The sequence below is a fragment of the Pseudorca crassidens genome, chromosome 1 (assembly GCF_039906515.1).
Source record: "Pseudorca crassidens isolate mPseCra1 chromosome 1, mPseCra1.hap1, whole genome shotgun sequence".
Taxonomy (NCBI): Eukaryota; Metazoa; Chordata; class Mammalia; order Artiodactyla; family Delphinidae; genus Pseudorca; species Pseudorca crassidens.
In genome coordinates, this window is record NC_090296.1 from 172,795,049 (window position 1) to 172,806,572 (window position 11,524).

Sequence of the window (11,524 nt, forward strand, 5' to 3'; positions counted from 1 at the left end):
TCTTCCCCAGGGTGCAACTTTCTTAGCCCACAAGCATCTCTTTGCTATCGACCATGAAAAGGGACACAAAGCTCTAGTTTTTGCTTCTAAATTCTTCAGTTAAAATAGAAAACCTCTTTTTAGACTTTCTAAAAACTCACCTTCTCTAAAATCATGGGGCCTGGTTCTTAAACTTTATAGAAAAACCTAGGTCTTTGAGGCTGGCATACATTAGCATATTAAAGAATGTGATACACAAATGTTGCTTTAAACATACTAATATGTTAAAACATGACCAACTTATTCTGGTTAAATAATTTTAAATCAATTCAAAATTAATTAACCATATGGATTTTTAGAAGAAAGAAAGTCATGGCACAAAATTCAGTCTTTCGGGCCCGGGGTGTACCACTTCCTCAGTCTTATCATCCCCCCTCAGTATCACTTTATTTCCTCATGAAATCAGAATAATATAGCTTGTACTTCACAAAGTGTACGGGGTAGTTTTGAGGAATAAAAAATACAGTATATAACAGACTTACCTAATAGTAGGAAACAGTGTAAGTACATTTTAAAGTGTTTATTTACTTGCAAAACAACCTTTATACAATAGCGATAAGGTCTAAGATTATACCATATATGTTAAAAAAGTTACAGAAAATAACTGTAGCTTTGGATAATTTACTAAGTCAAATAGTCAAGAGATGCCAGAATTGAATTTTATATCAGTAATCTCAAGGGAATATGTAATCGACACATGGTGTTTATGTTGCAAAGATGAGGAAATCAAGTCAGAAAATTTCTCAGTTTCCTCTAATCTCCAAAATTCAGAACCTGATCCCCACACCTGGGTTGTATAATTTCAGGGGGTTCACCTAATACAAGTTTCTCTGCATTTTGATAAATGACCACTAGAGAGCAGGAGAACCAAACGAAGTCTTCATACCGTTCACCAAGATTGAAGTTCTGCATTAGAAGGAATACTAATAGGTAACTCAACTAATACGTAACTATTCTCAATTAAAAGGTAACTATTTTTTATCATACAGTTGTTTTTCCTCAGTTATATTTCCTAAATAAACAAACCCATCTCTAGAGAGTCACAAAATATTTCCCAAGTTCAGGTGAAGCACATTCTAAATAGTAATCTACTTAATTTACAGTTTGTGAATTTTTCTCTGCAACTATAGACAATCAGTAATAAAATAATTACTTCTAAAATGATGTCATTTAAAACAAAAAATTAGCCCTACATTTTTTGCCTGTTGAAAGAAACATTAAAAGTGACTTTTCTCACATTGCTTCAATGTATAAACTATTTTTGAAAATTAAAAAAGCTATGTGTATTATAAAAATAATCTCACAACATCCAGAATGTTTTAAATTTGTCATCTACCTCATTGCTCCATTCCACAGGTAACACTGCTAAGTTTCTCATATACTGTACTACAAAAATGTACTCTGCATACCAAGTATCGTAGATGGATGGGGAGAAAACATGAGGTCGCACATGCGTCACACCTGTGCCCAAGTGGGGATGCACAGAGGAAAGGGCCCCACGTGGGAGAGGTGGGCAGGGGGTCCCTCAGGATCCTAGGGGCTCTCATTCCCAAAGCAAACCCTGGCCTCGGGATACTGAACCCTCCCTTCTCCTCTGGACTCGGCCCACCTCTCGGGCCCTGGGCCAGTCCCCAACTCTCCTGGTCTCAGATTCCCCCGATTGTCCCAGGAGGGGATGAACACGGAACTGTGGGGGCCTCACTCGGTGTGGACACGGCCTGGGCTCCTCGTCCCCAGGGCCCTGGGTGGGTGCAGCAGGATGCGTTCAGGGGTGCAGGGGCCTCCCTCCCACGTGCAGACTCAGCGCGGGGCCGCTGGCCCCGCGTCCAAGTCCACCTCCCGGCTCACACGCAGACCCCGGGCAGCGCGGGCTACAAGACCCAACATGAGCATCAGCCGTTGGTGCACTGGGCGCATGAGCTCAGGGCACCAACGGCTCCCAGCCCGGCCGTTATCTCACGGCCCCAACAGCCGCTGCTCTGCGACCCCATGACCCCTGGGACCCCCAGGCCACCCTACTCCAGTCAGGCTGGCTGGAGACCTGGGAACATGAAAGTCACGTAATACCCCCCATACACAACCTGCTGTCCTGGTCCCCAGACTTCTCCCCGAGGCCAGCTCGGTGCACGGCTAGGTCAGGGAGCCTAGAGGTAGCGTAGACACGGGCCTGGGCAGGAGAAGGGCAGGCCACCCCACCACTCCTCCACACCCGCCTCTCCCTGCCTTCTCTGGCAGGACCCTGGGACACACACCAGGTACAGCGTGGCCCTGGCCGCGGCCCTGGCTGGTGTAGCAGGGACTGGAGGGAGTCCCCAGAGGAGGTGGCCCCACAGGGAGGGCCGAGTGTGTTGGGGGTAATTCCTGTTACTAGGGAGCCCCTCCTGGGCACTCAGTGCCAAATTTATAGATGAGCCATGGCATGGCATGGGTCACTCAGCTCTAAGTGACCAAGCCCAGCCAAACTGAGACTCTGAGAAGTCACCACGAAGATTGCCTGTCACGGGGCTGTGACTGGCCCCAGGTCAATCTCACCCCAAAGGCCATGCTGTGCCCAGGAGCCCAAGAGGTGGCCCCTGAGCCCAGGCTTGGAGGTGAGTCCATTGTGGATGGGGGAGTATGGGGAGGGGCAAGGGCGGTGGGGTCCATGGGTGAAGAAGGCTCTAGGGAGGCTGGAGGGAGGGAGGGTGACGGTGCATGCTGGGGAGGTCTTCTGGATACGAACACATAGGGCTCTGAGCTCCAAGCAAGGAGTCAGGGGCCACTGCAGGTTGGGGGTGGGCAGGAGACACAATCCAGGTGGTCCGACCAGAGCCACAGCATCTTAGACCTGGAGCGAGCTTAATGAGCATGGATCCCCAGGAACCGCCCTGGGCTAAGGAGACCGCCTCTGTGTCCTCATGGTGCAGCGGAGCGCTGGCGTGCCCAGCCTGTTGGAGGGCATCGTGGCTGCAGCAGGAGAGTTTCAGGATGAATCAGGGCTCCAGGTGTGGCCTGGGCTGGCAGGTTTGGGGGAAGATGCCCACCTGGTCTGGGACTCTGTGGTGTGTAAACGCTTAGCTACCTGACTAGAAAGACCCTGGGGGACGTGGCCTTGTGCTGGTTGGCGCTGGGGACCGATTAGAAGGAGCCCTTGGCAATCTCGAGTCCCTAGCTCCAGGCCTGACCTGCGTCCCCAAGGTGAAAGTCCACGTCTTCAGGACAAAGTCCTGAAGGGCCCATGTTGTAGAACAGGTTGGTGTTGTCAGGGATCATTAGCTCTGGTCAGGGAAGGGCGGGGGAAAGGTCAGCTGTGCTCAGGAGGGGCGACGGGCCAGGGAGAAGAAATGCTTAGAAACAGGAGATGAGTGGAGGGCAGGGGGGTGGGAGGGACATGGGGATCGGGACCCTTCCTGGTGCCAGGTTCCCCACTCTGCACCCACAGAAAGAGCCAATATCCCTGGGTCGGGAACAGAGCTTCTGAGATCTCTCAGAGCTAGAAGCAGGCCTAGGTGCTGGCAGAATCCGGGCCTCTGCAGTACTGCACACAGGATTCCTGTTTGGTGTGATAAAAACATTCTAGAAATAGATCATGGGGATGGTGCACAGCATATTGAATTTGCTTAATGCCATTGAACTGTATAATTTAAAATGATTAAAAGGTAAATTTTAAAACATAAAATCTAATAAGCCATTAAACTATATGAAATAGAAAACATTTGGAAAAAAAAAAAGCTGTCATCACAAGGGAAGGGAAGAAGCTCTGGTACTGAAGCTGATGCTGACGGGGATGCCAGAGCCACTGCAGCAGCAGATGCTGGAGACGCACCTGGCTTGGGCTGGGCACCAGCACAGATCTGGTGCCAGAGCTGGTACAGGAGCTCTCTCTCTGTGGCTGCCTCTCATTCCGGCCCCAGGACCACAGTGGGTGAGGAAACTGAGGATGAGCCTGGATCACTTTCGGCCTGGATCTAGAACCGGAGCTGCTGTAACTCCTAAACTGCTCCAAGGGTTCAGGCTGGAGGCGTCTCTAGTTCTGTAGCTGGTCCTCAATCTCGCGGTGTAGCTGGGGCCAGACAGACACATCTTCCCAGCTATGCGAGATCTTGGGCTGGAAGTGGCTGTAGCTTTGTGTCTCCCACTGGCAAGCTGTGGGTTAGATGCTGTCCTGCCTGCTAGGCTGTGAGCTCTGAGGTCAGGAAGGTGTCCAGGGTTCACATTTATATTGCAGGTGCCTGCACACTACAAGAAGCAGTACATGTGAATATGTGAATGAGTCCATCCCCCAGCCCAGGGCTTCTTTGTGTGTCAGGCTTCACATCTGTAAAAGAACAGCACTACCTCCTGGGACCGTTGGGAGGATCACACTGACTGAATACATATGTAAGTGCCTTTTGTGTGCTGGGCACCGTCGCAAGAGACCTGGGAGCAGAGCAAAGGAGCGCCACAGCCCGGGCTCACATGGAGCTGACCAGACCAGGGCGTGAGTGAGGAGAGCGGGTCACAGGGGTGTGTCCCAGCCCAGCCGGGGCAGCTGCCAGGATCAGCGGGTGGAGCCCTGTCCTCGTCAGCCAGTGAAGACCAGTTTAGGTGGGGCTGGAGGGGACGTGGGATCCTTGGTCTGAACGCTCATGCTACGTGGGATCCCTGTGCAACCATTCCCCTCACAAGTCCTCAGTTTTGCCATCTTTACAGTGGGCATCTGAGGAAATCCATTCCTAGCTTCCTCCTTGAAGTTTGTCTTGATCCTATGAGACAAAGAACTCCCTGTGACCTGTCTTCTCATTGGAAACCCCAGTGTGCTCCAAGGGAACTGCTGTGTCTTCCAGGAGACTGCTCAGGTCCCCATTCTGGTCAGTGTCTAAGTTGGGCTCGGAGCCCTGGGCTTTAAGCCCCAGTGCCCATGATGCCCCTGGCATTGGTGGCACAGTAGTGAAGCCATGTCCACAGGTGCTCAAAAAAGCCAGCTGGAAGTGGGAGGGGCAGAACAGCGAGGATCAGTCCTGCGAGCATCAGGACCACGGAGGGAACTTGGCAAATCAGTAGACAGAGCTTCCTCCCTTCATGCTTGTCTTTTCCTACCATTTCATTCATTTTTCATCATTCATTTAACCAGGTCACTAATGGAGGAAACTGGGTTATTTCCAATCTTTTGCTCATATGAAGAAGGCTGCAATGAATAACTGTGTACATGTGCCAAGTGTAGAGGTGTTTCCGTGGGGTAAATTTCCTGAACTGTGACTGTTGAATCAAAGGGTAAATACATTTGTAATTGTGGATAGATAGAGCTCCACTGCCTCTGTTAGAAGGCATTCCCATGTGCTATTTCTACAGCAGCTTCAGAGTATGCCTTCAATCTTCTGGATTTACGAATTTTGTCATAGGAGCCTCAGCGTATTTCATGTGTTTAAGGCTATATTTGGTTTTTTGTGGAATGTATGATAATGTCTTTTGCCCAATTTTATATTGTGGCTCTTTTCTTTCTTACCAGTTTCTAGGGTCTCTTTATTTATAGAGGCAGTTAGGCCCTTTGCCTGGGATATAAGTTGCAAATATTTCTTCCCAGCTTATCACTTTTTCCTTTTTAGGATACGGTGTCTTTTCCCTTGGTACAATGTTAAAATGTCAGTTCTCCCCCAATTTGACTTATAGATTCAGTACAATCTCTATAAAATGCCTCAGCAGAAATCTCTTTGTGGAAACTGATGAGCTAATTTCAAAATATATACAGAAATATAAAGGGCCAAGAATAGTCAAAATAATCTTGAAGAAGAAAGTTGGAGGACATACAGTACTAGATATCCAGACTTTTAATTCAGCAACAGTAAACAAGGTAGTGTGGTCGTGGTGCAGGACAGACACATGGAACGGTAGAAAGTACAGATTCCATCCAGAGGCCCACATGCAGACGCTCAGGAGTGCTACAAGCACAGCGAGGTAGGACCTTCTAAGGATGGGTTAACATGCAAAAACCAATCAATGCAACACTGTAAGAGAACGAAGGGAAAAAACCGTGACATCGGGCTGGAGACCTGATACAGCCTGAGGCAGGACATGAATGAGTTCTGCTGGCCAGCTCTGATTCTGGTGGTCTTTCCTAGCAGGTATGGAGGAAGAGGCATTTCCCAGATCAATAGCTGCATGCCAGGTACCGAGGGATGTGTTATTCTGCTCAGGCAATGAAATCACACCGAGGAAGCAGTAACAGGAGTCAGTCACCGCCCGGCTGAGCTTACGATCATTCACTTTTCCAAGATACATCCCAGGCCTCCTGTGCTCCAGACACCACTGCTGAGATGTCCTTGGGCAAATCGCTGCTTTGCTTTTTCCCAGGGTCCCGTTCTTGGGGCACAGGGGACAGGCACCTTGACGCCTCTTGTCACATGTGAAGGACAGCTACAGTAGCTCACAGTGCACCCGCAGCCCCCGAGAATGTGCCTCCCACGGGGACGGGTGCTCTTTCCAGGTGGCCCTTTGTTGGGTCCTTGTCACTGAGTACATACGGGGGCCCCCAAGTGCAGTCGCGCTGAGCCTGTCTCCATATCACCTTAGAAGGCCACTGCTGGCCCCACTTCACAGACGAGCAAACTGTGGCTCGAATAGCAACACTTTCCCCGGTGATGGGGTCTGTCTGACCTCAGAGCCTGTGCCTCAACCACCAAGTGGCACTGCCCCAGCCACGCGGCCGTCACGCATCCCTGCTCTCTGCCCTCACCCGCTCACCATACGGTCAGGGTCTTCCCTCCCCTTCCTCCAGGGACAGCCTGGTGAATTCCCCCCTTGAGGACCAACGCTGTCTGCTTGGGGGTCTCCAAGTCTGGGCAGATAAGACACAAGTGGCTGTGGCTTCATCCGGCAGCCTCAGACCATGTGGACCCCCCTGTCCCCAACCCACTTTGAGGCAGGTGAGGCTCTCCGACTCCTCCCTGCCAGGCAGAGCTGAGTGTGACTGAAGCTTGGGCTCGGGGTGGCAGCCCGCACTCCCGTGGAGCCTGAGATGCAGTCTGAGCAGTGCTCTGTCTCCAAAGCCCCCAGCCTGATGCTCTGACCTTCCAGCAGCTTCCCTGAGGCCCCCACCCACCCCTGTGCTCTGTGAAGGCCTCCTCTGCTCACAGGAGCTCAAGGGTCCTGCTGTTGCAGCTGAGAACATCCCCTGGATGGATGCCTGGAGGAGAGGGAGCGGGCAGGCCACGCCCTCCGGTGTCCTGGACAGCAGGGCTGGGTGCTCAGCTCAGAAGCTGCATTAAGATGCAGGAGGGGCGGGGGCGGGGATGGGGCCAGGACCAGGGCATGGCCTGCAATGGAGAGTCTGTGTAGGCCCTGATGAGCAGTCGTATCAATGGATGTTTGAAATATTGTGCAAGGATTTCTTTTGGATAAATTACCACTAGTAAAGGTATACACCTGTGGGACTTTGACAGGTCCTGAAAGCTCTTCTCCAGAGAGGAGTGTCCCTCCAGGGCAGCTGATGGGGCCTCTGCTCCCTCACACCATCACCAGAAATAAACACCCACCAGTGATGGTACCCAGTGCTCCTTGGCGGTGAGGACATTTGTGTGCGTCCAGAGCAGGGAGGCGAGCATCTCTGCTGCTTATGGCCACGTGCATCACTTCTCGTTTGAATTGCATGTGTTTGTTCTCTGTACATTTTTTAAAACATTGACTTTTGAGAGTTTTTGGTACCACAGGGATGCTAACCTTCCTCTGGCTTTGGGTTCTGAGGAATGCTTTCCTAGGTTCAGTTGTCTTTCTACCAGTGACGTTTGCCTTGTTTTTGCTGGGCCTCTCTGGAGCTGGCCCTGGCACTGCAGTGATGCAGCTGGATCGAGGTCTTGAGATAGTACAGCAGCTGGCGCTGGAGCCAGCCTCACCGCGGGAGGGCAGTGGAGCTGCAAGAGGAGAAAAGGTCACCGGCGTGACTGCGCTCCCATGCGCCTTCCAAAGACCACACATCCCGGTGCTTTCCAGAGGAGCCAGAGCCCAAGAGCCCACAGGAGGAAGTCTTCCCAGGCTGAGGGGTGGTCCCAGGCCAGTCTTTGCTCCTGGTCGGACAGCGGCCCCTGGGGGCTTCGACCTGAGGGGCCCATAGGCCCCTATGCTCCTCTCTCCTCCTATGCTCATGTGCGCCCACCCCTGGCCTCCTCACCCTGGGCTCGGCTCTGCCTCCTGTGCTCCTGGTCCCCCGGCTGGGTCAGAAGAAGGTAGGCCTGGGGCTCCAGGTCTGAGCCCAGCGTGCTGAGGTGCACGTAAGCCATAAACTGCTTTAGGCTGAGGGCTGACAAAAATCCTCCAGAAACTGGTCCAGTCAGGTGCCCAGGAAGGAGCAGGTGGTACTAGAGGTAGAGGGCGTGCAGCAGAGTCAGAGGCCTGGCCTTTCCTTCCTTTCCACAGGCACCCCTGTGGGCCCCGGTGCCAGCCCCTGCCCATCCAGAGGCCAGCCCCACCTCAGCCCGCCCCCACTTGACTGCCAAGCAGGGGCAGGCCTGGTAACAGGCAGGGGCTACAAACAGTGTCCATGCAGGACACTCTGACCACCCGCCCCCTCCCTCAGGGAAGCCAGGCGCAGCCCTCTGTCTGTCCCCGCCCCGCTGGAACATCCACCCCAGGGGGGCAGGGAGGGCTGCGCTGCTCTGGTCACTGCCCACTGTAGGTGCTCCGTTCGCAGCTGGGCTCGGAGGATGGGCGACAAGGCCGATGTGTGATCGGGATACCCAGCACACCTCTGTCCTAAGCCCTCAGATTGGGCAAGGGGCAAGCACGGCTGGGCTGTGGCTGCATGCATCTTCTCTGGGGACTGGCTCTGAGCTCTCAGCCTCCCCTCTGCTCCCTGGGGACCCGGGACGCCAGCCACAGCTCTCTGACTCCTTTCTTCCTGCAGGAAAAGCCCTCAGCTCTCAGCCCTCTAGCGGGAATCACAAGATGTGAGGGATCCAGGGTTCTGCCTGAACCCCCAACCTCAGCCCCCAAATGTCGCCCCGTGTGGAGACAGGAGTCCTCTCCCTGATGCCCACTCACTTCTTTAGCTGTTCCCGGGGTCCGTCCTCCTTCTGACAATGAGGGCAGAGGGACCCCTATCCAGAGGAGGCCAGGAGGGCATCACACGTGTCCACTACCTGCCTTGGTGTCCAGTGGGACTGGTGGACCCCGGACTAGAATGGAAGCCCGGGGGGCAGGGATTTTTGTCCACTCTGTTCACTGAACTCTGCTAAGTGCTTAGAAAAGGGCCTGTGCACAGTAGGTACTTTATGTACTGTTGACAGAATGAAACTTCTCGGATGTCTGAGTGTACCTGGGGCCCCCCAGCCAGCTGCCAGGGATCCCTGCTCTGGCTACACCCAGGACAGGAGACCCCGCCCAACAGACAGAACGTGAAACCTCCTTTACAAATGGGAGAGAGCCTGGCCCACGGTCACAGGATAAGTGAGGCTTGAAGCAGAAACCTTCCTCATGAAGGAGAGGAAAATCATAAATAAGAAGCACCACATCCTTTCCACAGGCCAGGCAGGGACTCAGCACTTCCCGTAGCTTGTCCCACTGAGTCCTGGCAGTAACCCTATGAGTTTGGTCCTTGTCATACCCCAGCTGTCACATGAGCAAACCCAGGAACAGAGAGGTGAAGCAACATTCCCAAAACACACAGCTGTGCTGTAGAGGGGAGAAGCACCCACCTTTTCACCGGCAGGCCAGGGACTTGCTGGGTGCCAATGACGTTTCAGCAGGTGGATGGGAGGTGGGACACAGGAGCTCTGCTCCGGTGGGCAGGAACCAGATTCTCCACGTTCAGGGCTGACTTGTTTTCATGCTGGGGTGGACAGAAGGGGGACACTTCAAATAATGTACGTAAACAGTAGGGAAATGCAAAAATACAGCCATAGCAAGAAGCCAAAGCAATATATAAAGAATTTTCTCAGATATCCCCCCAAATATATGAAAAGTAATTTTGCAACTGACCAAGGAGGGGGCTGACTGGTGGAGGTAGAGGAAGGGAGGAGCCCAGACTCCTTGGGACCCTGGCCACTCAGGTGCAAAGCCCCTGGGCCTGTAACCCCCAACACACACACAAACACACACACACTGGGCCTTCCAGTGGCGATCATTCTAGCATCTGCTTCCGGATGTCATCAGGCCTATAAGAGATAAGACCAATGAAACCCCAGGGGTGATATCACACGAGGCTAATGCACAAACTCAGAGATGGATGATTACAGAAAGGCGTGGGATGTAGCTAGAATACAACTCAAAACTGGCGTGGGTTCTGGTCCGCAATCTTCCCGCCTTTTGGCCTTATGCCCTAGTCTCTCCCATGGAGGGGTTAAAATGAAATTCAGATACTCCCCTTCTCTGGCATGAAACTTTCCAAGGACTTCCCACATTTAGAATCAGGCCCCCAAGTGCCTCATCTCGGCCTGTGTGTCCCTCTGTCCCCTGGTACACAGGCTTACGTGATCCCTGGTGTCCTTCCCTGCGCCAGTTGCTCCATTAACCACAGTGGGCACAACTTCCCCCTGGTGGTCACCGGCAGCACTGCGGCACCAGACAGGAAACCAGAAATTAAAACAGACCTTTGTTTGGGGTCATCAAGGCAAGCCCCACTTTTGTGGGGCTCCCAGGCCCCAGGGGGCAAAGAAGCAGGACCTACGGGATCCAGGGGGGAGCAGAGGGACCTTGGATCCTCCATGTCTCCCAGTTTCCCTCCACTGTCCTGGGACATCCATGAGGACAGGAGGCCTCACCCCAGGCAATGACTCCGCCCCCTTCCACCTCAGGACTGGAGGCTCCTGCAGGGAGGGTCTGTTCCCTGGCCCCCGGAGGAGCGGTCCAGGGCTCTACCACGTTGTGCACTACCCAGGTCCCCAGGCTGTCCTCTGCTCCCAAGGGCCCCAGAAGGTAGAAAACATTTACAGGACTCAGCACAGCGGGTCGCCAACAGAGAACCAAGGCCAACACACTCTTCTATGAAATCGTGGAACCCTCGGGGTCCCGCCCAAGCACAATTTGTAGAGGATGAAGCAGGTCTTCCCTCCCGTATCCTGGTGTCCCCTGGCATGGGAGTGGGAGTCTTGGGAGCCTACCCTCGTCCCACGCGCTCAGAGCGGTGGACACAAGGCCTCAGACCCTGCCCTCTCCCCGCTGACCTGGGGATGGCCCTGCCCAGACGACCCTGGGAACCTCTGGATCCCCGCCCAGCAGCCCGGCATCTCTCCGCTCCGGATGCCTTGCGCCGCCAGCGTGTTGCTAGGAGACTGGGTGCTGGGCCTACTCCCTCCTGGACCGCAAAGCCCACCCGGCGCGTGCGCACATGCTCTCCCCAACGCCCTACCTTCCGTCTCCGCCCATGTGGGCGTGTCCACTGCCCGCAAGCGCTTCTGGCTAACCGGCCGCGTCGCTAGCCAATCAGGGTGTCCACCACCGGGGCCTCCAGCCAATCAGGTGTCTACCATCGGAGCCGCCGGCCAATCGAAGTGTCCACCACCGTGCCGCCAGCGAATCCGGGCACCCACTACGGTGG